The sequence below is a fragment of the Plecotus auritus genome, assembly GCF_963455305.1.
Source record: "Plecotus auritus genome assembly, chromosome: 7".
Taxonomy (NCBI): domain Eukaryota; kingdom Metazoa; phylum Chordata; class Mammalia; order Chiroptera; family Vespertilionidae; genus Plecotus; species Plecotus auritus.
The window spans coordinates 44,281,597-44,309,330 of record NC_137774.1 but is presented as its reverse complement, the minus strand read 5'-3'; the positions used below and the strand labels follow the sequence as shown (position 1 = coordinate 44,309,330).

The 27,734-nt window shown below is 42.6% G+C and overlaps 1 pseudogene across 1 annotated transcript; it reads right to left on the bottom strand.

Annotated features, from left to right (window-relative positions):
• Positions 1-13,042: 13,042 nt before the first annotated feature.
• LOC308254348 (polyunsaturated fatty acid lipoxygenase ALOX12-like) lies at positions 13,043-26,135 on the bottom strand (annotated as a pseudogene). The gene is made up of 14 exons: positions 25,968-26,135; positions 25,250-25,451; positions 23,394-23,472; positions 23,167-23,289; positions 22,970-23,073; positions 22,559-22,719; positions 21,878-22,021; positions 21,029-21,230; positions 18,092-18,186; positions 17,467-17,628; positions 16,619-16,740; positions 13,652-13,752; positions 13,350-13,519; positions 13,043-13,222 (listed from the first exon to the last, which is right to left on the bottom strand). The product of its transcript is annotated as a polyunsaturated fatty acid lipoxygenase ALOX12-like (transcript).
• Between the last annotated feature and the right edge of the window lie 1,599 nt (positions 26,136-27,734).

Sequence of the window (27,734 nt, the reverse complement as noted above, 5' to 3'; positions counted from 1 at the left end):
AAGCGGTAAGAAAGAGACAGAAAGTTACATACAAAGGAACCCCAATCAGACTAGCAACTGATTTCTCAACAGAAACTCATCAGGCCAGAAGGGAAAGGAATGAAATATACAAAGTCATGCAAAGGAAGGGTCTGAATCCAAGAATACTGTACCCAGCAAGGCTATCAATCAAAATTGAAGGTGAAATCAGGAGCTTCACAGACAAAAAAGGACTAAGGGAATTTATTACCACCAAACCAGCAATGCAAGAAATGCTAAAGGGTCTGCTGTAAAAAAAAAAAAAAAAAAAAAAAAAAAGAAATAGGAAGCAAAGAAGGAACACAGGTGTAAAGAATAGGAATGGCGACAAGTAAGTACCTATCAATAATAACTTTAAATGTAAATGGATTAAATGCCCCAATCAAAAGACATAGGGTAATGGATTGGATAAGAAAACATGACCCATATATTTGCTGTCTACAAGAAACCCACCTCAGAAAAAAAGACGCACACAGACTGAAGGTGAAGGGATGGAAAAAGGTTTTCCAGGCAAATGGAACTGAAAAAAAAGCTGGGGTAGCAATACTTATATCTGACAAATTAGATCTCAAACTGAAGGACATAACAAGAGATAAGGAAGGCCACTTCATAATACTAAAGGGAGCAATCCAACAAGAAGAAATAACTCTGGTAAACATATATGCACCCAATACAGGAGCACCCAAATACATAAAAAAGACTCCTGGAGGATATCAAGGGAGAGATTGACAGCAATACAATCATAGTAGGAGACTTTAATACCCCATTATCACCATTGGACAAGTCTTCTAAATGAAAAATCAGCGAAGAAACATCAATCGTAAATGACTCACTAGACCAGATGGAATTAATAGACATCTTCAGAACATTTCACCCCAAAGCCACAGAATATACATTCTTCTCAAGTGCACATGGGTCATTTTCAAAGATAGATCATATGTTGGGACATAGGCAAAGTCTCTTCAAATTCAAGAAGATAGAAATCATATCAAGCATCTTCTCAGACCACAGTGGCGTAAAACTGGAAATCAACTACAATAAAAACAACCCAAAGAAATCAAACACATGGAGGCTAAACAGCATGCTATTAAACCATGACTGGGTTACCAGAGAGATCAAAGAAGAAATAAAAAACATCATGGCAACAAATGACAATGAAAACACGACAATCCAAAATCTATGGGACACAGCGAAAGCAGTCTTGAGAGGGAAGTTCATAGCTCTACAAGCCTACTGCAAAAAACAAGAAACAATGGTAATAAATTACCTAACCCAATAACTCAAAGAATTAGAAAAAGAGCAACAAGAAAAGCCCAGTGTAAGCAGAAGGAAGGAAATAATAAAGATCAGGGCAGAGATAAACGACATAGAGACCAAAGAAACAATACAAAAGATCAACAAAACCAAGAGCTGGTTCTTTGAAAGGATAAACAAGATTGATGAACCTCTAGCCAGGCTCACCAAGAAGCAAAGAGAGAGGACCCAAATAAACAAAATCAGAAATGAAAGAGGTGAAATAACAACAGATCCCGCCAAAATACAAAGGATTGTTAAAAAATACTATGAACAACTCTATTCCAACAAACTGGACAACCTGGAGGAAATGGACATATTCCTAGAAAAATATAACCTTCCAAAACTCAATCAAGAAGAATCTAAACAGCTCAATATGCCAGTAATTATGGAAGAAATTGAAGCAGTCATCAAAGAGCTTCCGGCAAACAAATGCCCGGGGCCAGATGGCTTCACAGGAGAGTTTTACCTAACATTCAAGGAAGAACTAAAACCTATCCTCCTCAGACTATTCCAAAAAATTCAAGAGGAAGGAACACTTCCAAGCTCCTTCTTTTAAGCCAGCATCACCCTAATACCAAAACCAGATAAAGACAACACAATGAAGGAGATGCCAAAATCCTCAACAAAATTCTAGCAAATCGGATCCAGCAGTACATCAGAAAGATCATACACCATGACCAAGTAGGGTTTATCCCAGGAATGCAAGGATGGTACAATATCCGCAAATCAATAAATGTGATACATCACATAAACAAACTGAAAGATAAAAATCAGATAGTCATATCAATTGATGCAGAAAAAGCATTTGACAAAATCCAACACCCTTTCTTGATAAAAACTCTCAACAAGGTGGGAATAGACGGATCATACCTCAACATAATAAAAGCTATATATGATAAACCCACAGCTAACATCATACTCAATGGGCAAAAACTAAAACCATTTCCCCTAAGAACAGGAACAAGACAGGGATGCCCACTCTCACCACTCCTGTTTGACATAGTACTGGAAGTATTAGCCATTGCAATTAGACAAGAAGAAGAAATAAAAGGCATCCAAATTGGAAAAGAAGAAGTAAAGCTGTCCTTATTTGCAGATGACATGATATTGTATATAAAAAACCCAAAAGACTCCATCAAAAAACTAACAGACTTAATAAATAAATTCGGCAATGTAGCAGGATACAAAATTAATGCCAAGAAATCTATGGCATTTCTATACACCAACAGTGAACTTACAGAAAGAGAGACTAAAAAAGCAATCCCATTTTCCATTGCACCAAAAAAATTAAGATACTTAGGAATAAACCTAACCAAGGAGGTAAAAGACCTATACGTGGAAAACTACAGGACACTGAAAAAAGAGATAGAGGAAGATGTAAACAAATGGAAGAACATACCGTGTTCATGGATTGGTAGAATCAACATCATCAAAATGTCCATACTACCCAAAGCAATCTATAGATTCAATGCACTCCCCATTAAAATACCAACAGCATATTTCACAGACCTAGAAAGAACTCTCCAAAAATTCATCTGGAATAAAAAAAGACCCCGAATAGCCACAGCAATCCTGAGAAAGAAGAATAAAGTAGGAGGGATCTCAATACCAGATTTCAAGCTGTATTACAAAGCCACTGTCCTCAAAAGAGCCTGGTACTGGCACAAGAACAGACATATAGATCAATGGAATAGAATAGAGAATCCAGATGTCGACCCAAACCAATATGCGCAATTAATATTTGACAAAGGAGGCATGAGCATACAATGGAGTCAATACAGTCTCTTCAATAAATGGTGTTGGGAAAATTGGACAGATACATGCAAAAAAAAGAAACTAGATCACCAACTTACACCATACACAAAAATAAACTAAAAATGGATACAGGACTTAAATATAAGATGGGAAACCATAAAAATACTAGAGGAATCCACAGGCAACAAAATCTCAGACATATGCCAAAAGAACTTTTTCAGTGATACTGCCCCTAGGGCAATGGAAGCCAAAGAGAAAATAAACAAATGGGACTACATCAAAATAAAAAGCTTTTGTACAGCAAAAGAAACCATCAACAAAACAACAAGAAAGCCCACTGTATGGGAGAACATATTTGCAAATGGTATCACTGATAAAGGTTTAATCTCCAACATCTACAGGCAGCTTATACAACTTAATAAAAGGAAGATAATTGATCCAATAAAAAAATGGAATCTTTTCGAAAGAAGACAGAAGGAAGGCCAAGAGACACATGAAAACATGCTCAAAGTCACTAATTATCCGAGAGATGCAAATCAAAACGACAATGCGATACCATCTCACACCTGTCAGAATGGCTATCATCAACAAATCAACAAACGACAAGTGTTGGCGAGGATGCGGAGAAAAAGGAACCCTCGTGCACTGCTGGTGGGAATGCAGACTGGTGCAGCCACTGTGGAGAACAGCATGGAGTTTCCTCAAAAAACTGAAAATGGAACTCCCATTTGACCCAGTAATCCCACTCCTAGGAATATATCCTAAGAAACCAGAAACACGAATCAGAAAGGATATATGCACCCCTATGTTCATAGCAGCACAATTTACAATAGCTAAGATCCAAATCTTTCCAAAACAGCCTAGGTGCCCATCAGCAGATGACTGGATCAGAAAACTATGGTACATCTACACCATGGAATACTATGCTGTCATAAAATAGAAGGAATTATTACCATTTGTAGGCACCTGGATGGAATTAGAGAACATTATGCTAAGTGAAATAAGCCAGTCAATGAAAGAAAAATACCACATGATCTCACTCATTTGGGGATAATGAAAAACATTATAAACTGATGAACAAAAAGATAGTTATAGAGGCAGTAAAGCATCAAACAGACTGTCTAATTACAGCGGTAAGGTTAGGGAGAGGTGGGGGAAATAAGAGATCAACTGAAGGACTTGTATGCATGCATATAAGAGTAACCAACGGATGCAAAACATTGAGGGGTGAGGGCATGTATGGGAGTGGGGTGGGGGGGGCAATGGTAAGATATGTACACATATAATACCTTAATAAAAATTTGAAAAAAAAAAGAATATAGTCACACACTGCTGCAGTTAAATATTCCACCTTTTGTTCTCCCAGCATGATCTACAATAATAATCTGCTTCATCTTGATATTTACTGCTCTGATGCTGACAATTACCTGAAAGAGAAGTTGGGGTGATTCACTGGGTTGGAAAAAGTTTAGCTAAAATCAGAAAGGAAGCCTAATTAAGCAAGTTTATTCTATATATGTAATTTCCAGAGCTTTTTTCATCTTTCATAACTAAAACTATACCCATTAAACAAAAACTCTCCATTTCCTCTTCCCACCAGACCCCCCCCCCCAACCACTATTATACTTTCTATCTCCATAAGTTTGACAACTCTAGGTACTGCATATAAATGGAAACATGCAGTATCCTCTCTGACTGGCTGATTTTCCTTAGCCTGATGTCCCCAAGTTAAGCCATGTTATGTCATGTGTCTAAATTTGCTTCCTTTTTGAGGCTGAATAATATTGTTGTATGTATATATCACATTTTGTTTATCCAATCAACTACTGATGGACACTGATAATCATCCTATATAATAAAAGAGTAATATGCAAATTAACCATAACTCCACTACACCCACAAGCCACGCCCACAAGCCACACCCACCAGCCAATCAGGAGCGAACATGCACATAAACCCAACCAAGATGGCTACAGCCACAGAGAGCAGGAGGTAGGCGTGGGTTTCCCCGGTGATGGAGGAAGCCAAGCTTTCCACCTGCCCTTGCCAGCCCAGGCCTCCGCTTAAGGCTACAAAGTTTCAATTATAGAAGATACATAAATCCCCCAAAAAATGGCTGCTGCCACGGAGCAAGCAGAAGGCTTGGCTCCGCTCCAGGCTGCAAAGTTTCAATTGTAGAAGATAAATAAACCCCAGATACCAGGGCCTCCGCTTGGGTCGCCAGGGGGCGTGGCCGACCAAACCACCACAGGCCCCTCGCCCAGGCCGCCTCATGCCCCAAGGGACCCCCCACCCTGATCCGGGACACCCTTCAGGGCAAAGCAGCTGGCCCCCACCCATGAACCAGGCCTCTATCCTATCTAATAAAAGAGTAATATGCAGATTGACCATCACTCCAACACACAAGATGGCTGCCCCCATGTGATCAAAGATCCTGCCCCCATGTGGACACAAGGTGGCCACCACAAGATGGCCAGCAGGGGAGGGCAGTTGGGAGGGACCAGGCCTGCAAGGGAGGGCAGTTGGGGGCGATCAAGCCTGCAGGGGAGGGCAGTTAGGGGTGACCCAGCCAGCAGAGGAGGGAAGTTGGGGGTGACTGGGTCTGCAGGGAAGGGCAGTGGGGGGGACTCAGGCCTGCAGGGGAGAGCAGTTGGGGGGTACCAGGCCTGCAGGGGAGGGCAGTTAGGGATGACCAGGCCTGCAGGGGAGGGCAGTTAGGGGTGACCAGGCTGGCAAACAGGCATCAATCAGGCAGGGGAGCAGTTAGGCATCAATCAGGCTGGCAGGGGAATGGTTAGGGGGTGATCAGGCTGGCAGGCAGAAGCAGTTAGGGGCAATCAGGAAGGCAGGCAGGGGAGCAGTTGGGAGCCAGCAGTCCTGGATTGTGAGAGGGATGTCCGACTGCCCGTTTAAGCCCGATCCCACCGGGATCGGGCTTAAACGGGCAGTCGGACTTCCCTCGAGGGGTCCCAGATTGGAGAGGGTGCAGGGTGGGCTGAGGAACACACACCCCCGTGCACGAATTTCGTGCACCGGGCCTCTAGTCCTATCTAATAAAAGAGTAATATGCAAATTGACCATCACTCCAACACACAAGATGGCGCCCCCATGTGGATACAAGATGGCTGCCACAATATGGCCAACAGGAGAGGGCAGTTGTGGGCGATCAGGCCAGCAGGGGAGGGCAGCTGTGGGTGATCAGGCCTGCAAGGGAGGGCAGTTGTGGGCTATCAGGCCAGCAGGGGAGGGCAGTTGGGAGGGACCAGGCCTGCAAGGGAGGGCAGTTTGGGGTGATCAAGCCTTCAGGGGAGGGCAGTTTGGGGTGACCAGGCTGGCAGAGGAGGGAAGTTGGGGGCAACTGGGTCTGCAGGGAAGGGCAGTTGGGGGAGGGGACCCAGGCCTGCAGGGGAGGGCAGTTAGGGGTGACCAGGCCTGCAGGGGAGGACAGTTAGGGGCAAACAGGCTGGCAGGGGAGCAGTTAGGCATCAATCAGGCTGGCAGGGGAGTGGTTAGGGGGTGATCAGGCTGGCTGGCAGAAGCAGTTAGGGGCAATCAGGAAGGCAGGTTGGCAAGCAGTTGGGAGCCAGCAGTCCTGGATTGTGGGAGGGATGTCCAACTGCCCGTTTAGGCCCAATCCAGTTAGGGCAGTTGTGGGCGATCAGGCCTGCAAGGGCCTAACTGGATCGGGCCTAAACGGGCAGTTGGACATCCCTCGAGGGGTCCCAGATTGGAGAGGGTGCAGGCTAGGCTGAGGGACACCCCCCACCCCGTGCACGAATTTCATGCACCGGGCCTCTAGTTTGACTATATATGCAAAGGTTTATTTGTTGGATTGCTTTCACCTTTTGGCTATTGTCAATAATGCTGCTATGAATATAAGTGTATAAATAACAAATGAGTCCCTGCTTTGAATCCTTTTGGCTACATACCAGAAGTAGGATTACTGGATCATATGCTAATTCAATTTTTATATTTTTTGAGGATCCACCACACTGTTTTCCACTGTGGCCACACCATTTTATGTCCACAGCAGCAGTGCATAGGGATTTGTTTCTCCACATCCTTGACAGCACTAGTTATTTTCTGTTTGTTGATAGTATCCATCCTAATGAGTGTGAGATGACATCTCCTTGTGGTTTCGATTTATACTTTCCTAAAGATTTGTAATGTTAAGTATCTTGTCACAAGCCTGTTGGCCATTTTTATACCTTTTTGGAAGAAATATCTATTGCAAACCTTTGTTCATTTAATATCAGGTTATTTGCTTTTCGTTGTTGTTGAGGTTTTAAAAATTTTAGTTGACTTTTTGCATTTTAGGAGTTCTCTTTATAAATTGGATATTAACACCTTATTAGATATATGACTTGCACTTATTTTCTCCCATCCTATGGATGATGTCTTAACCCTCTTAATATACTTTTGTTGTACAAAAGCTTTAAATTTTGATGTAGTCCAATTTATATGTTTTTAATCTTGTTGCCTGTTTGGTCCAATTTATATGTTTTTAATCTTTTGGTATTAAATCCAAGAAATAACTGCCAAATCTGATGATACCAAGTCTCCCCATATGTTTTCTTCTAAGTATTTTTTTTATTTTACCTCTTGCATTTTGGTATTGATTTATTTTGAGTCAATTTTGTGTACAGAGTACAGTAAGGGTCCAACTTCATTCCTTTACCTGTGGGTACCCATTTTCCTATCCAGCACCATTTGTTGAAAAGACTGCCCTTTCCCCCATTGAATGGGCTTAGTGCCTTTGTTGAAAATCATTTGACTACATATGGAAAGGTTTCTTTCTGAGCTATGTATTCTGCTCCATTAGCCTATATGTCTGTGCTTATTTCAGTACCACACTGTTTAGATTACTGTGGTTTTGTAGTAGTTTTTGTAATCACCAAGTGTGGGCCCTCCAACTTGTTTTTTTAAAAAATATTTTTATTGATTTCAGAGAAGAATAGAGAGGGATAGAGAGATAGAAACATCAATGATGAGAAAGAATCATTGATCAGCTGCCTCTTGCACACTCCATACTTGGGATCAAGCCCACAACCTGGCATACGCCCCAATCAGGAATCGAACAGTGATCTCCTGGTTCATAGGTTGATGCTCAACTATTGAGAGCTGCCTGAAATATGGACATTATGCCTAGAGATTCAGAAGCCATTTTTAATCATGAAGACGAAATCCACGAAGGACAATAGATCTGAAAGATGGAAGGAGCCATGACATCTGCCTTGGACAGTTCACTGCAGATAGGTTACATACAAAACTAAACCACTTGCTTACTGGAGTCATTCTTTTTTAAATTTATTTTATTTTATTTTAAATTTTATTTTATTGTTTAAATACAAATAGTGGTACATATATCTCCTTTTTTCCCCCATTGACCTTCCCCCAGCCTCCCCTACCCCCTGGCACATGCCCTCATCCCACCCCGCCCCAGTGTCTTGTGTCCATTAGTTGTGCTTATATGCATGAATACAAGTCCTTTGGTTGATCTCTTTCCCCCCACTCCCCAACACTCCCCAGCCTTCCCACTGTAGTTTGACAGTCTGTTTGATGCTTCTCTGCCTCTGTATCTATCTTTTTATTCATCAGGTTATAATGTTCTTTATTTTCCATAAATGAGTGAAATCATGTGGTGTTTTTCTTTCATTGCCTGGCTTATTTCACTTAGCATAATGGTCTCCAGTTCCATCCATGCTGCTGCAAATGGTAAGACTTCCTTCTTTTTTATAGCAGCATAGTATTCCATTGTTTAGATGCATCATAGTTTTCTAATCCACTCATCTGCTGATGGGCATTTAGGCTATTTCCAAATCTTAGCTATTGTAAACTGTGCTGCTATGAACAAAGGGGTGCATATATCCTTTCTGATTCGTGTTTCTAGTTTCTTGGGGTATATTCCTAGAAGCGGGATCACTGGGTCAAATGGGAGTTCCATTTTTAGTTTTTTTGAGGAAACTCCATTCTGTTCTCCACAGTGGCTGCACCAGTGTGCATTCCCACCAGCAGTGCACGAGGGTTCCTTTTTCTCCGCATCCTCGCCAGCACTTGTCATTTGTTGATTTGTTGATGATAGCCATTCTGACAGGTGTGAGATAGTACCGCATTGTTGTTTTCATTTGCATCTCTCAGATAATTAGTGACTTTGAGCATGTTTTCATATGCCTCTTGGCCTTCTGTCTTCTTTCGAAAAGTATCTGTTTAGGTCTGTTGCCCATTTTTTTATTGGATCGTTTATCTTCCTTTTGTTATGTTGTATGAGTTCCCTGTAAATGTTGGAGATTAAACCTTTATCAGTGATAACATTGGCAAATATGTTCTCCCATACAGTGGGGTTTCTTGTTGTTTTGTTGATGGTTTCTTTTGCTGTTGGAGTCATTCTTATTTGAAGCTGAATACCACCTCAATTAATGGTTTCAGTATTAAATTGTTTTTGTTGTTTCTGTAACTCATTTTTTTTTAATTTTTATTTTTAATAAATCTTTATTGTTCAGATTATTAGAATTGTTCCTCTCCCCCCCATCCATAGCTCCCCTCCACCCGGTTCCCACCCCATCCTCTGCCCTTACCCCTCCCCCCCACTGTCCTCATCCATAGGTGTACGGATTTTGTCCAGTCTCTTCCCGTACCCCTCACACCCCTTTCCCCCTGAGAATTGTCAGTCCACTCCCTTTCTATGCCCCTGATTCTATTATATTCACCAGTTTATTCTGTGCATCAGATTTTTTATTCACTTGATTTTTAGATTCACTTGTTGATATGTATTTGTTGTTCATAATTTTTTATCTTTACCTTTTTCTTCTCCTTCCACTTCTTAAAGAATACCGTTCAGCATTTCATATAATACTGGTTTGGCGGTGATGAACTCCTTTAGCTTTTTCTTATCTGTGAAGCTCTTTATCTGACCTTCAATTCTGAATGATAGCTTTGCTGGGTAGAGTAATCTTGGTTGTAGGTTCTTGCTATTCATCACTTTGAATATTTCTTGCACTCCCATCTGGCCTGCATAGTTTCTGTTGAGAAATCAGCTGACAGTCATATGGGTGCTCCCTTATAGGTAACTAACTGTTTTTCTCTTGATGCTTTTAATATTCTCTCTTTGTCTTTTGCTCTTGGCATTTTAATTATGATGTGTCTTGGTGTGGTCCTCATTGGATTCCTTTTGTTTGGGGTTCTCTGCCCTTAGTGGACTTGTAAGTCTATTTCTTTCACCAGGTGGGGGAAGTTTTCGGTCATTATTTCTTCAAATAGGTTTTCAGTATCTTGCTCTCTCTCTTCTTCTGTCACCCCCATAATTCTGATGTTGGTACGCTTGAAGTAGTCCCAGAGGCTCCTTACACTATCTTCATATTTTTGGATTCTTTTTTCTTTTTGCTTTTCTAGTTGGGTGGTTTTTGCTTCTTTGTATGTCAAATCTTTGACTTGATTCTTGGGATCCTCTAGTCTCCTGTTGGATCTCTGTATATTATTTTTTATTTCAGTCAGTGTATGCTTAATTTCTAGTTGGTCCTTTTTCATATCCCCGAGGGTCTTGCTAAATTTATCGACCTTTTCTAGAAAGTTCTTGAAAAACCTTATAACTGTGGTTTTGAACTCTATATCCAGTAGTTTGCTTTCCTCCATTTCTTTCATTTGGGACCTGTTTCTTTGTCTCTGCATTTTGGCTGCTTCCCTGAGTTGATAGAGTGGCTTTGTGTGCTAGGTTTCCTATAGGGCCCAGTGGCTCAGCCTCCCCAGTTACCTGAGGTGGACACTCTTGGTGCACCCCTTTGTGGGCTATTTGAACAGTCTTGTTGTAGTTAAGCCTTGATTGTTGTTGGTATCACTGGGAGGAATTGACCTCCAGGCCAATTGGCCATGAGCATCAGCTGTGTCTATCCTAGGAGAACTTCTGTGCTGGAGACACCCTTATGAGACAAGACTTGCAAAAGCCTCTGTGCTCAGCTTGGATAGGTCGGAGTCTCAGGGCAGAGCAGACAGCAATGTCTTCCCGTCAGCTCTGCCCTAAGAGGCCCCTGTGTCTCAGTGTCCCGTGGTAATCGCTGCAAGCACCTCTGAGAGAAAGCTGCCCTTGAGTTTCACCCGCTGCCAGACAGTCCAGTTTCTCCCTGAATGAGTCTGGGTCCCCAGAGTTTCGCCCAGAACTGGAATTCAGAGCCGTCAGGAGCTTTTGTCTCCCTACTGACTGAGAAAGCCCAATCAAGAAAGCCTGCCACGTACTCAGTTGCCAGCCCTCTCTGCGCGCATGCCTCCAGATCTCTGCCTTCTGCAGTTCCTCTGAGTCTCAGTGTGCTTTTCTCTTTCCTGACAGTCCAGTTTCTCCCAGTATGAGTCTCGGTCCCCAGAGTCTCGCCCGGAACTGGAGTTCGGAGCCATCAGGAGCTATTGTCTCCCTCCCGGTTGAGAAAGCCAGCCGCGTACTTAGTTGCCAGCCTTCTCCGTGCGTGCGCCTTGGTACCTCTGCCTTCTGCAGCTCCTCTGAGTCTCAGTGTGCTTTTCTCTTTCCTTCTAGTTGTAGAATTTCCAGTCAGCCAGCCTTCCTGTGGTTCTGGATGATGTCCGTTTTGTCTTTTAGTTGTAGTTTTGAAATTGTTGTGCAAGGCAGCAGTTTAGGTGTTTACCTATGCCACCATCTTGGTTTCTCCCTCAGTATTCAAATTTTTTAAACCTTGAAAAAAAGTACAACTTACACATAAAAAGTGTATGAGTAAGCAGATAACAAAAATTAACAATGTAGAAAATGAAGAAACAGTAAGAATACACATAAAACATTTAAAAACGAAGCCAGGCTCTACCCAGTTTGGCTCAGTGGATAGAGCGTCAGCCTGTAGATTGAAGGGCCCCTGACTTGATTCTGGTCAAGGGCACATACCTCGGTTGCAGGCTCCATCCCTGGTTCTAGTCGGGGTGCATGTTGGAGGCAACCAATTGATGTGTTTCTCTCATGTTGATGTTTCTCTCTCTCCTCCTCCCTTCCACTCTAAAGATCAATAGAAAAATGTCCTTGAGTGTCAATGAACAAAAAAAACCCCCAAAAACACCAAATGAGGAACACTACCCTACTTACACCTTGGGGAAATGACAGCCTTCTTAATAAAATAATGACAAGGATAGCTCAAGAGATAATTATAGGCCAGTCTTATTCATGAACATAGATATGAAATATGTAAACAAAATAAGCAAATTCAATTCACAATGCTTAAGATAACTCAAGGTATATTTTTTAAAAATGAAAAATTAGCTTAAGATTTTAAAAATGATGTATCTGCAAAGTAATTCCAATAAAAATTATAAGTGGTTTTATTTGTGGAACTAGAAAACAGATCCTGATATTTATGCAGAAAGCCAGAAGCCCAAGGAAAGCCCAAGTACCTCTAAAGAACAAATTGGATGACTATGTCAGTAAAAGGCAGGCTATGTTAAGTATAAAGCTGTAGCAGTTATGTTAGTGTGGTATAAATACTAGACAGCTAAGAACTAATTCATTCATAGATGGCAACTTAATCTATCTCAGCATTATAGATTATTAGGGAGGATAGGCTTTTCAATGAACAGTGCTGTGATAACTGATTGTCCAGAGCAGGAAAAAAAGGAATGGAATTAACTTCTATCTCCCACTGTATTAAACATTAGATATACCATTAAAACATATCTTTAAATTACTTATATCAATGATAATGTAATGCCATTATATAGTGATTTATTGATAAATGGAGAAGGCAAACTTTCCAGGGGAAAGAAAACATTACATGAGTAGATATTTGATTTCTCTAAGGGAGTTGGTTTCAAGTTAAAGATCATCCTATTAGGGAACTGGAAGGACAATGCCTCATGCAGGTGAGATATTTAGGTAGGGAACCCAAGAGGAGAAAATAGAACCATAGCAACGCAGATGCATGAGAAGAGTGGGGGGAAAATGTTAAGCATGGTGGTGGCCTCAAGTATTTGAACAGTGAATAATTTGGGCTCAGATGTCAACACTACTCTCTATGAGACTGGGCTTCAGGTATTTATAGGGAAGTTCTAACTGCTCATTCCGGGCCACGATTTCCCTTTCCAGGTTGTCCAGATCTGTCTGAAACTGCCTTAAATCAGCCTTGGGCTCAGGACCTGAGAAATACTCTTCTTTGTGATGCCCCAGTGGTACCTAAAGCAGAAAGAAAGGATCAATCATCTTGTAGTTCTAAGAAAAAGGGACCCAAACTCCAGTCCCTCACCCTAAAGTCTCCTTGTCAGCCATCAGTCCCTTCGGAATTCCAGAGGTCCCCTCTCACCATGTCTTGCTGTGGCCGGCTAAGGAGCCATGTGGCAAACATTTGAAGACAGCTGTGCCAGACATTAGGTAGTGAGCCCATCACTGTGTCCACTGTGACATCATACTTGGTGGTGGGTGGGGGCATCCCATTGAGCACGGGACATTAGGGACCCAGGCAAACCAGTCGAACTGGGGGAGGAAGAATCTGGAGTCACTCAGAAACTCTGATTCAGGACCCTAGATCCCAGCTTTCTCCCTCAAGTATCCCCTAGCCTAGAAGCTTTCTCTCAGAGAGAGACCCAGGCTTGCAGCTGTCCATACCTGGCCCATATTGACTGCTGCATGCTGGGCAGTGCATGTGAAGATGCACATGATAAGGAAATGACAGAGCTGAGCCCGAGATTGGAAGGAGACAGGGAAACCTAGAGAAAAGGACAAAGCTTAGATGCTGCATTTCCAAAGGAGTAAGGAAATAAATGCTGATATCTTGGCATGTCCGTATATTAGAATTAGTGGGTGTTCATTCATTCATTTATTTAAAAAGTCATGAACTAGTATATATCAGACAGTATATAGGCATTAGGAATACGTTTGTGGGAAAAACAGATTGTAGTAGTGAAGAATGATAATAAACAGAATAACTAAGTAAAATTACACATGGTATGTTAGATAGTGATAAGAATATAAGTAAGTCAGGAAAAGGAACTATGAGAAATCAAGGAGGGGTAGTTAATAATTTAGTCACAGACAAGTCCTTGCTTACTGCTGACTAATTAATTGCACTAATTAATTGCTTAGTTTCTCTGAGTTTCTATTCTTTTACTCTGAAAATAGAGGTTATAATAACAGTTACTTTATAAACTGATGGTCCATGTAAAGCCCCTCAGTCCACTGTAGCTATGTATATAAGGTAGAGAGTGGGCAGAGCCAAGAGGCTGGTTGGTCAAATATCCAGTGTTCAAAAGTGGTTAAAAGCAATAGGAGAGAGGTAGACAACCCAAAATAAAATAGTACAAAAGAGTAACATGCTCGCTCCACACAAAGGAAGATATCCATGTGGCTACTAAACCGAGGACAAGTTCCTTGGTTTACCAGTCACTGGGAGAATAAAACTTAAACTCATAATGTGAAAACACAACATATTCATAATATGACCAAAGCATTTTTTCAAATATTTGAGAAGATACTGACTATACCTCATACTCTGGAGAGGGAGTTTAAATGTATACAAGCACATTGGAAAACTGTCAGAAACCACTAAAACTGAACATACACATATCCTATGACCATCGATTTCACTTCTAGATACACACCCAACAGAATTGTACATACAACAATGTTCACAGCAGCAACAACATTAATCGCCTCAAAATGGAAACAACCTAAATGCCCATCAATGGCAGAAAGGAAAAAATAAAGCCTGTCATATTCACAAAATACAATAACATACAATGAGAACAATGAACTACATGCTTCATGTCACAACAGCATGGGTATATCTCAAACATACTTTGAGACATTAGTGAATGCATGTTTGTGTTTTCATTTGTGTAAAGTTCAAATGGGTAAAACTAACCTGTGCAGTATAAAGTGGTTACCTTTGGATGGGCAAGGATTGGAATAGTATACAAGGGGCTTTATAGGAGCTGGTAATGTTTTTTTTTGTTCTTTGTGCTAATTATATAGGTATGTCACCTTACTGAAAGTTCAATTTGTAGGCCAATGATTTATAACATTAACTTTTCTCTACGTTTATATTATTTTAATAAAATTTCCACCCTCCCCTCAAGTGGTTAAGAATACTGAGATTGCCCTCCCATTCCTGGAAAGTAGTTTGAGGTCTGGGCTATAATGTAGAAAAAAAAAGAAGTCATAGACAGATGTTGGAACTGAAACAGCATGAAATCCACTGTCCCATTCCACTCACTTTATAGTTGAGATGCTGCTCAAGAAGTTGAAGGACCTGCTCACCTCTTATACTTGCTGACCATATTGGGGAGGTAATTTTTTGGAGTGGGGCATAGGATCACAATCATTTTACATCGATTAGTTTACACATGTTCAACTTTGTCATATTCATTATTTCATTTGGGACAAGAAATACACTCATTTCTGAGAAAGGATATTAAAAGTCAATGAGATTATATAGCTTTCTCAAGTCATAGGTCTGGGAAGAGAAAATCATAACACACTGCCTTTAATGAGGGTGATGAGAGAAGGATGGTACAAAGAGAAACATAAAAGTTGCTGGAGATACAGTGTGGGTGCAAGAGGTTAAAGCTGATATTCAAATAAGTATAACAAGTGCTCTGATGTGGATATTTCACAGGGAGAAGCACAAAAGAGAGAATGAGAGGGTCTTTTGGAGCACATGGAGCCTGATGGACAGAACTGAGACATACTACAGAAATTTTGGTCTTGGAAGGGCTGATGAGGTGCCATTGGATGAATGGGGAAGATACAGCCCCAGATACTTTGAGCTATGACTGCACTCCATGGTTGGCTTGTGGTTTACTGATGTTTGCATCCACAGGGCCTGGTTATAGGTAATAGCTCTTAGCTGTTGGCTACAGTTATCACATGGAGAGAATGGAAGAAATTCAAGGTATTGGCGTGAAGTGGCAAGGAGCTAAAGGATGATTCAAAACAGTCCCATCTGGCCTATGTGTACTAGAGAGAGGAATATGAACCTAAGAAGAGCTCAAAAAAGGCTATTTCTTTGTTATGGAAAAGAATGGGGTAGAGGACCTAAAGGTAGTTCACTTGTGAGCAGGGCATGTTTGCCTAAGAAACTTGAGTCCCAAGGATCATGGCAATGAGTTTGGGTTTAAGTCAAAATATATACAGTATTGAGATGACAACTAGAAATGACTCTGCACTGTGGCAGGTGTGCAGGATGTCTGGATCCTCTGTGAGTGCCGGACAGTAGCCACAAGGAGGCAAGGGGAGGGAAAGCAAGTATAGGCTGTCATGGGCTTTGGTGGTATTAACCTCCCCATTTATATCCTTAAGTAAGAAACAGACAAACATTCGGAGAGTGTTTGGCAGGGCCTGGGCAGATTACTCACTGACTGTGGTTCTGGTCTTATAAGTCCTTATGGTATGTTAGGTGCATCTGTGAAAAGGCATGGGGTCCTTGAGTTTCTAGAATTATCCTGAGATTTAGAAAGTAGGAATGGGATTAAGGTACTCCATGTGTGAAGGGAGAGGGGGTGATGAGGGGTTGAGGTCATGCTCCCAGAAGGGCAAAGCTGGCAAAAAGCTCCTTTCTCTAGGGAGGGATCTTACCTCGGTCCTGGGCCTGGCATAGCCCCACCTCAGTGATCTCCCTACACCAGACCTGCAGCTCAGGGTCCCCTCTCACGACATCATCCCCACGGTAGAAGCGGTAGATGATCCCTTCCACATACCTGCCCAGAGAAAGGAGCTGAGCTTCTCGAGATTAGAAGGCTCTATCCTCTGGCTGCTACTCCTTTCCTTTTCTGTGGTGTCTATCCAGCTTATTCTCACTGTATCTGGGACAGATCTGACAAGACTTGCCTTTGGAATATCCCTTAATTCTTTCTAAAAACTAGTTTAGAAAGAAAAAACTTATATCATTAGTTTTGATAATTCCATCTGGCTGATGTTGCTCAGTGGTTGAGTGTGGACCTATGAACCAGGTGGTCAATGTTTGATTCCAAGTTGGGGCACATATCTGGGTTGCGGGCTTGATCACTGTGGGGTGTGGGGGAATGCAGGAGGCAGCCAATCAATGATTCTCTCTGATCACTGATGTTTCTTTCTCCCTCTCTCCCTTCCTCTATGAAAACAGTACAAATATATTAAATAAATAAATAAAGGATTTCATACACATGATTGATAGTCACTCTTCATAACAAAAACCCTGATTCCACCAGACCCTTTGGTTTTACTTGCCCACACAATGCTCCCTGCTGTCTATTTTGGCTTTCCCATTCTCAGATTTGGCCCACTATCTCCTCACTGTTTCTCATTTCTCCTTGACGGAGTCCTTTGCTCCTCCTGTCTCAACCTTCTTGTTCTGTATTCCTTTGACCTCATGGTGAACTCAGGTTAAAGCCCTATTCTCACTATTCCCAATGTCCCTGTATTTCTAAGCTCCCACTCTCACCCACAGGGCAATGATGTCCCAGAGTCGTAAAGCATCATGGGCATAGAGGGCACTTGGGATTCCCAGCAGGCCATGGTCAGCCAGATCATCAGGAGGACAGAGGGAGCGGTAGGTCAGCTGAGTCATGGCCCGACGGAGCACCTGCACATGACCCCCTCCACCTGTGCTCCATCCCTGTGACAATAGAAATGAGAGGTCTTTTAAAAAAAGAAAAATATGTATATTATTGACTTTAGAGAGGAAGGGAGGGAAAGGTAGAAACATCAACTATGAGAGAGAATCATTGAACAGCTGCCTCTTGCACACCCCACACTGGGGATTGAGCCTGCAACCCAGGCATATGCCCTGATTGGGTATTGAACCATGACCTCCTGGTTCATAGGTTGATGCTCAACCACTGAGCCATGCCAGCCAGTCAAAATGAAAGGTCTTGAGGGGAGATACAGAGCTGGAGAACATGGCATAGTATATAAAATGGTTAGATATGGCCTTTTCAGATTTAATGACATTGGCATAAAGGGACAAGGCTTCTGAGTTTAAGGGTCAGGACATTCACACAGGAGGGCCTGGAATCTTGAAAGTGACAGGAGGTCATGCAGAGTTGGATGATTAGGTGGCCACTCCATTACCTCCTTAGCTTGTCAAATAAACCTCCATCTGAGACGAATTGGTTTCATGTCCGGGTGTTGATGTCCATTGTGTAGCGTGTGTGGGGGATCAGGAGCTGGATGGAGAAGGTGGGAGGGGGTGGTATATGGAGGAAATACTTGGATCCTTCTTTATTAGGGAGTGGCACTCAGCATGGTGGCCTTCTTTCCCTCTCCTCTTGACCCTTTTCTCCCTGCTAGTGCCTTTGCAGGCTGGTCCCCTTCTGCCTTTCTGATTTCTTAATCTCATGTTCTCATATGGCCCTGGGAGTTGAGCTTTGTGGTCTGCCTGACCGGGATTTTAATCAACACTTCACTACTTACTTTGATACTTGACCAAGATAATAAACCCTCTGAGGGTCCATCTCTTTATCTGTTTACAGGGGATGACAATAGGGTCTCGTCACGAATGCTGTGCTGATGCTTGTGTGTATTATGTATGAAAGTGTTTAATAATTGCCTAGCACACAGATGCCCTTGAATAATAGTTGTTTTAATTTCCTTTATTATTTCTACCTTAAGTATAGGTGTCCTTTAAGAATCAGCCCTTTAACTTTTGATTTTTTAAAAATATTTTTTTCTATCATACATGCCCTTACAGTTTAAACTAACCTTTCCATTAATTTTCAAAGCCAATCCTTCAATCTCTAGTTGTTTTCCTCTTGCATTTTTTAAATTTCAGGGTTGGGGTAGGTAGGTTACTTTTAGTCAGAATTAAAGGAGCTATACTGATCTAGCTTCTTTATCAGCAGAGGGGCCGTTGTCAAACTTCCTCCCATCCCCAATTAGGAACTGTTACGTAGAGCCCCTCTCTCCTGCTTTCCTTTGTCCATTAAAAAAGGCCATCTGATCCTGATGTGCATTTTCTTTTGTGTTAGACAATTTTGTTTTCTTCCTGAGATGGAGGATTCATGCGATATTGGTATTTATGTGAGTTGGTGATGCTGCAGAGAGGGAAGGACCCAACTAAGCTCATTGGTGTTAACATATTAAGGCAACTCACATTGTTCTGCAACTTTAGAAAGATTCAAAAAGATGCTGAGTGTCATAGAGACCCTGAAGTCTTCTTCAGGAGAGAAATATCAGAAGACAAAGAACTATTCATAATGGCAAGAACTACTATTTTTTGTTGCATTTAGCCTGTGTCATGTTGTTCTATTATCCCACATCAACTCCATGATGGAGTGCCTATTATCCCCATTTAGAGATGAGGACACTGAGCACACATCTGGTAAGAACTGAAGCCAGGATTCAGGATCCAGACACCAGCAGTCTGAATGCAGAGCCTGCACAGGTAACCTTTATGAAGTTGGCAAGCTTACCCCTGCTGGGTGGCCTGATAACAACTCAACTGTTTACAGTGGGAGGAAGTTATTATGGTGAGGGGAGACATGTGTAGAGGGGTCTGTGAAAAGGAGATATTGAAGTGTAAAAGTCAGTTTAACTACTAAGATACGCAGAAGATGATGATGCAAAGGCATCATAAAGTCAATTAAATCCAACAACAATGAATTCTGTTTATGTCTACCTTGTCTATGTTACCCCAGAACCCAAAGGGGTCATCACTACCAATGGACAGGTTTGGGTATAAAGGTTTGGACTTCTGGAAGGAACATAATTCAGATGTTCTACCCACCATGCACTCATATCTTGTTACTACTTTAAACTAAATGTACCTAAAACTGAACATCTCATCTTTGACCTCAAATTGGCTTTTCCTGATTGTGTTGTTTTTGCTCTGGTCCATAAACTTGTATCATTTTTGCTCCTGCTGCTATGTGTGAAGCTGGCATGGATCAGTGGTTGAGCATTGACCTATGAACCAGGAGGTCACAGTTGAATTCCTGGTCAGGGCATATGCCTGGGTTGCGGGCTTGATCCCTAGTGTGGGATGTGCAGGAGGCAACCGATTAATGATTCTCCCTCATCATTGATGTTCCTATCTCTCTCTCTCTCTCTCCCTTCTCTGAAATAAATAAAAATATATTTTTAAAAATGTTTTTAAAAATAATTAAAACATGTATTTTTTAAGCAAGCATAAGGCTATTTTTGCTGCCTTCTAGCTAGCAATATATTCTAGGCTCATTGTTTTATAAAATTACAATATTTTTGGATCAGTACAACCATATCTACCTGGTGGGCTCCTTGTGGTTTCAGCAGCTTAGACCTCTGAGCTTTCTCTCCAATCTTGCACCTAAGCATGCTGAGATGACTATTTCCTCTCATCACAAAGTATTTGCATTTGCTTTCCATTTATCTAAGTACCATGTCATCACCTCTCATTGGGAAGAATAAATAACCGCTTGGGCTGCTCTTTTATTCCTTTGACCTTATACTTAATGAATCCAAAGTTGTGGTTTAACATTCTCCATAAAAAAATATGGTGTTTGTTGTTTTCTCTCTTGATTTCAAACTCTGTTTCGAGATTCTGTTTTCTGATTATGTTTTCATCTGTACCATTTGTGTTGTCAGTTAAATGCTAACTATATGAAATCAGAACAATAGTTTTGTCAAATTATATTTCTGCTCTACAACAGACTCTGCTGGAGAATATTAGACTGGCCTTACAATAAGTGCTGAATATATGCTAAGTGACTTATTACAGTAGATGGCATGTCTCCATATTATTTCTTAAAACTACATGAGAATCTATGATTATCTAAAAATAAAATAATTTAAACATTAAATAAAGTCATAAGGCTTAAGATCCTGACACAATAATCTTCTCTTCGCTCTTCACAAATTGTTATAAGGTTTTTAAAATTACCATAACATGGACACATTCAATTAGAAGAAGCTTTCTTAACATGTTACCAACCAAAAGGCTTAGGATTTTAAAATCCTAAATAGCTGTTGGGTTTTTTTTTTCTCATTTCTCTGTGATACGAGAAAGATAGGACATGGAAGGTAGGGATGTACCTTGAAGACAGGGTGCAACCATGGGAGGCACTTCATGGTGGCCACAGCAATAACCTCAGCCAGCAGATGAGTATTCAACAAGTGATACTGGAGCTCATGAACATGGAAATCTGAACTTCGGACCCATGACTTAGCCAGGAGCCAGGTGGATCTGAGGGCAGAACAGTGGTGGGGTGGGGTTGCTGGGGTTGGGAGGCTGGATCTGAAACAAAGAGGAACTAAGCATTAATTGACTTCATCCTATTTAGAAACTATGCTTATAATTCTGGGGGGAAACACTGGTGACTAAGATTATTGTCTCTAGAGGGTTATAAACTAATTAAGAGGAATGAAGACCCTTCCACTCATGCTCTCACTAGCTGTGGGGGAAATGTCAGTGCCATGATGGTCAGGTTCAAAGCTGGAGGAATTGGAAAGAGGTGTCCAGTGTGACTGAGAGAACCCTGATGAGGGTGTGAATTAGGATGGTAGAATAGGAAGGAGAAGCAAGACATGTGAGATACCTGACAGTTCTCATCAATTGATTGATGAGAACAGTAAGAATGAAAACACATAAAACCAAGGGAGAAAATACATCTGAGAAAGAAAGGGTATTCCATACACTAAAACGTCAGAAAGAGATTGGTAGCCTTAGGGTGAGAACCAACAGAGACCATTATGACTCTCAAAAACGCAATTCCAGGTGAGTAGTAAGTAGGCTGTAAGGTAGAAAGGAGAGATTGAATACAAGGGCAGGTATCACTGAACAATGCAGAGGTGAGTGACAAGAACCATCTGTCTTTGTCCATTGGAAAAGGTTGGGGATGAACACAGAGCAGTGTTGGGAGGAGGTTGCCCAGGACACCTTACCTGGATGACCATAGGTAGCAGCTTCCCACTGGGTTCCATCTTCAGCATGATAAGGGGCGCAGCCAGGTACTACTTCTCTCCTTGGATCACGCTGGCTTGAATTCCATTTAGTAGAATGAAGTCAGCCTAAAAAAGGGAACCATTCTAAGGAAAGTGGAATGCACCCATGATTAGAGTTGAAAGCATTCCTCCACACGGCCAAGGCAAAGGGAAAGACATTCACTCTCTTTTCTTGCCATTATCCTACATCAGTACCAGAGTCCCAGTGGCAGAACTAAAGGAAGTACCAGAGCATCAAGTTCAAGTTTCCTTATTTTGCACAGAGGGCCAAGACCCCATGAAAGGATTCTTCCCTAGAGACATGTGGCTCATCTTTGGCAGAAGTAGTTTTAGGACTAAGTATGCCAGTTGATTTTGTAGCACAGGTATGCCAAGCTCTCCCCTTGTCAGGCTGCTCAAGCTCCTTTCCCCACCATCTCCTAATGGTCAGCTTTATTGGCAGAATCCATTATGGATGCCTTTTCCTACATTATCACCTCTAGATTTTTCTAGAAGAGGACTCTTCACCCAGGGACAATGGATACTGTGCTCCCTTTCCAGACTCAGATTTGGTCCCTCCGCTTCACCACTTCACCTCCTCACATAGAGAAGGAGAAGACATTAAAGGGCTGGAGGGTGTACCTGGAGTTCTTTCTCCAAATGGGCCTGAAGCTCTTCCATCCCCGAGGGCAGCACCAGTCGGAAGGGCAGAGAGGTGGAGCGTCTCAGCAGCATGGGGTTGGCGCCATTGAGGAACTGGTAGCCAAAAAGCTTATCATCCTGCCAGCGCTGGTGAACCTTCTCTGTGGGGTCAGAGTGGAGGTTAGAAGGAAGATATTCACCACAACCTGATGTTCCTCTCCTTTAGACTCTACTCGAGGGAGTTAGTCACATGACTCCTCCATACCCAGCCCACATGTTTTCATTCATGAGGCCTCTGTGAGATCCCCAGGTGTAAGTTCTTTTTTGGCAAGAAGTTTTGGGGACTATGGAGTGTGACAGCTCATTAATAGGATCATCAAGGTGTTATGGGGACATGGGTAAACAACTGACCAGCTAGGGCAGTATTTTGTCCCCAGAAAATCTGTTCAAGATCTTCCAGGCATTTCCAGGGGCTTAGGAGGCTGTAAACATATTTGAGGGCCATCTCCATAAGCCTAGAACAGATATCAAGGATGAAACCATCAATATACCAAATCCCACCTGTTTCTGGATCCACCAGCTCCACTCCACTCTGACCATTTCCTCACCCTGCAATTGCTGACCATTCATAGTCCAGCCTCTTCTGCTCATGGAATCTCATATTTGGAGGCAGATCATCTATACTGCCTGCAGCTATTGTCTTGGGTAACCCTTCCTTCCAGGTGGCCCAGCTAGAAGATGAGGACAAAGGTTAATGGAGGGGGTAGAAGTCAGTGATGGAGGAATTTGTCAGGGAGGGGGTTTACATTTGGGAGGCTTCTAATAGGGTGGTCACCAGTAGATTTGCTGTCTTTCCTCCAGTTCCTTTTCTCGATGCTTCTGGAACACATTCAAGGTATTTCCTGCCAGGCGGGCTGGGGAGATATTAAAGCAATTCTCCTCAATGTTTTCTCCAATCTCATGCTATACTCTGGCTTCTTCCAGTCTCCTGTTTTTTATGTTTTTTTATTTTAAAATTGTTGACAGTATTATAGATGTCCCCCAGTAATTCCCTGTTTTCCCCCTTCCTCTGAGCCCCTGACCCATTTAAGGCCTTCACCACACTATTGGCTATATCCATTGGTTATGTGTGTTAACATAAGTTCTGTGGTTAATCTCTTCCCATGTCTCCCCCACCCCATTTCTGAGTTATGTCAGTCTGTTCCATGCCTCCATGCCTCCTGACCTTTTTTATTAATCAGTTTTTTTGTGTTCATTAGATTCTACTTACATGTAAGATCATGGGATATTTGTTTTTCTCTGACTGGCTTATTTCACTTAGCATAATATTCTCCAGGTCCATCCATGTTGTTGCAAAGAGTAAGAAATCCTTCTTTTTTTACAGCTGCATATTATTCCATTGTATAAATATACCACAGATTTTTTATCCACTCACCTAACCATGGGCACTTTGGTTATTTCCAAATCTTAGTCATTGTAAATAATAGTGCAATGAACATAGGGGTGCATATATTCTTTCTGATTGGTGTTTAGGGCTTCTTAGCATATATTCTTAGAAGTGAGATTGCAGTCTCTTGTTTCTTAACTATATGGCATCATACATGAGATTCCATAATCACTAATCTTCTCCCACTACCTTTTCTTTATTTCACCAATCTCTGATCTCATATTTGTCCTGAGAGGAAAATCCCATTTTTGACACTGTATCGTAACATTTAACTCAAATTTACCTATCTATCCCTATTCTTCATGATCTGTGAATTTCATTCTTAATGAGCTGATATGTCAACACCTATCCTACAATATCTTTTGTTGCTTTGTTAATTTCCCCTGTGCTGGTTTTCCCCTGTCAATGTCTTAACCTGTTCTCCAAAATGACATATTTCAGTTAGGTACACTTACCTCCTCTGACCTCCCCTATCTCCACTGTCCCCTCTCCCCTGGGATAAGATATTCTATGTATGCCAAACTCAGAAATGGCTTGACATTGCTACTTTACCTGGCTTTATCTCACCCATCCTCAACTTCACATAGTTTATAGTTGGTAACCTGACTTAATCCTGACCACATCTGTACTTATACTAATTTGTTCCTCAAAGACATTTAGTTCAGGTTTCCATTCTTACCTGTATTTTACCTCAATTGTCCATCATACTTAATTCTTAAAGTAACAGATTCTATGTTTGCTGTCCTCTTTCATCCCCACCTCAGTCAGTGTGCTCCCTGCCCTCATAGTTGTCTTCCATGTTTTCACAGTCAAGCCAGCTCTTCACCTCATATCATTTATTACTTCCCTTCCCTGTCTCCTCTCAGGGGTCACACCCACTATTCCCTAATTCCCTGTGCTAGCCTTACCTGTCTCTGCCCCAACTTGTTCTCAGTCACATGGAGATCTCCTTTCCCCTTTACGTTGTCTCTTCTGTTTTCCCGCATGGCTGCACCTCCCATTCCCTGTGCTTATCGTTTTGGGAGGTGGGATGTACACATCACTCATTTTCCCTGTCCAGTCCCACTTCCAGCCTTTATAATTCTATGTATAACTTTCCCCTCATTTCCCTCCTTGGCCACCTTTAACCTGCTGAGCATGCACTATTTCAACCCCTAGGACCTTCCTCAATGTTACCCCCTGCCTCTCCCCACCTCCAGTAATCCCTGGGTCCCCCACCCCCTTCCCTGAGGTGGCCCCCTCACCGGGGCCCTCGGGCAGGGTCAGCAGGCCCTCGCCTTGCACCCAATGGTAGCATGGGAAGGCGGGCTCCTCTAAGGCTCATGGGCCCTGCACGGTGATGCGGTCACAGAACCAAGCATCGTCCACCAGGGAGCGGTGTTTGCCCAACTTCATGAACTGCAGTGGCCCCAAGTCCTGGGGAATGTCCTGTTCGAGCTCCTCCACCTGTGGGGCCAGAACCTGTTGAGACTTAGTAATGGGGACCCGGGAGAGGACATTTAACTGAGGGTGTGGAGTCCTTTGTGGAGTCCGATGCCATTGCCTCCTCCCAACACCTGCACCGTCTCAGATGCCCATCTCACAGGAAAGACCAGGGTCTTGAATTGAGAACTGAGCATCATCACCTACACCTGTCCATTAACTGAACTCTCCTGCCTTCGAGGTCTCCTAGGACCTTCCCTTTGACCATTGGCCCATAATGACACTGGCCTGGGGTCAACTGGGAAAGTAGTGGAGGCTGAGTGGACCAAGGTAAGGGACAGGGAGAAAGGTGTTGAGCCCAGCCAGGGCCCTGACTCTGAACCTCTCACACGCTCAGGTGCAGGTGTCCCTTCACCCAGATAGTTGCCAGATAGTCCCAGCCCACCCGGTTGCTCTAGCAGCTGGCTCCCAGCTTCCTGTTTCCCACCCACTCTCAGGCCCTCAGGCCCTCAGGCCCTCAGGCTCTCAGCCCAAACCCACCTGGGGTCTGAGTCCCTGCTTCCCCTGCCCACCTGGCCCCCGCACTGGCCGCAGCTGCTGCTCCAGTTCTGCCTCCTCATGCTCCCTGACCAGCCACAGCTGCAAGCAGTTGAACGACCCAGAGAAGAGCCAGGCCCCAGTGGCCACGTGGATGCGGTAGTGGCCCATGGCAGCAGGTGGGCTCTCCTGGGTGGCAGAGGTCCTGTTACTATATCAGACGAAGATTCCGTGGCCAGGCTTGGTCCTGCTGCCTCAGGACAAGTCCAGGGCTTAATAAAGCAGGACTCAGTGTGCCAGCCCACTACAGGATTGGGCCCCACTCCAGACAAACCAGAACCTGGGATTAGCCCAGAGGGTGGGGGGAAGGTGGCTGCTCCTCTCAGCAAAGTGCTGAGAAGTGAGGCCAGGAGGAAGATGAAAGGCCGAGCCTGGGTGGGGTAAGAGATGGAGAGGGGCAGGGAGATTCCACCAGAGTTTTCTTTTGAGGCCCTCATTCTCCCCTATCTATACTCAACACCGGTTTTACTATAGAATAGTATTTTCTGAAGGGGCCCTGGGTTTCAATCCCTTTTCTTGTTGGCAGTGCCTGGTGTCCTTGGGTGACTGTACCCACTTTTTATTCACCTACCAGGTCTGCCTGCTAAAGGAGCATTGGGATTGTCATTTTAGGTCATAGAAGGCCCTTCTTTTTTAAGAAATATTTTTAAAATGTTTTTTATTTTTTAATTAAATGTTATTTATTTACTTATTTTGTTAATCCTCATCTGAGGATTTTTTTCCATTGAGTTTTAAGAAAATGGATGGGAGAGGGAGAGACAGAGGAACATCTATGTGACAGAGACACATGGATTGGTTGCCTCCCACAGGTGGCCCAGATGGGGCCTTGATTGAGCCTGCAACTGAGGTATGTGCCCTCGACTGGAATCAAAGCTGGCTGACACTCTATCCCCTGAGCCAAACTGGGTAGGGCTAAATATGTTTTTTATTGATTTCAGAGAGAGGAAGGGAGAGTAAGAGAGAGATAGAAACATCAATGATGAGAGAGAATCATCCATCAGCTGTCTCCTGCATACCCCCTATTGGGGATTAAGCCTACAACCCTGGCATGTGCCCTGACCAGAATCAATAGGTCCATGCTCAACCACTGAGCCACTCTGGCCAAGCAGAAGGCACTTCTTGAGTGACACTCCAGAGTTCAGGGATAAGTTAGAGTATTTCCTGTAATAAGATTTTTGGTGTCCATGCACCTAAAGTAGGTAATGTATCCCTCTTCTCCCTTTTGTTTTCTATCCACACCCCCACTCTAAGACAGACAACCAATGTCATATCTACTGTTTCTGCTTGCCCCCTTTTTTCTGTTACTAGGATTGCTTCATATGGTTTGGGTCATTTACTCCACAAAATGAGGTCACACTCTAGATTTTATTTTCCACAGCTAACAGTGCATAGCCCTGGCTCGTGTGGCTCAGTTGGTTGGAGCATCATCCAGTACAGCAAAGGTTTTAGGTTTGATTCCCATATACACAGGTTGCGGGTTTGATCCCTGGTAGATATTCATACTGAAGGCAACTGATTGATGTTTCTCTTTCTTTTCTTTTCTTTTCTTTTCTTTTCTTTTCTTTTCTTTTCTTTTCTTTTCTTTTCTTTTCTTTTCTTTTCCTTTTCTTTTCTTTCTTTCTTTCTTTTCTTTCTTTCTTTCTTTCTTTCTTTCTTTCTTTCTTTCTTTCTTTCTTTCTTTCTTTCTTTCTTTCTTTCTTTCTTTCTCTC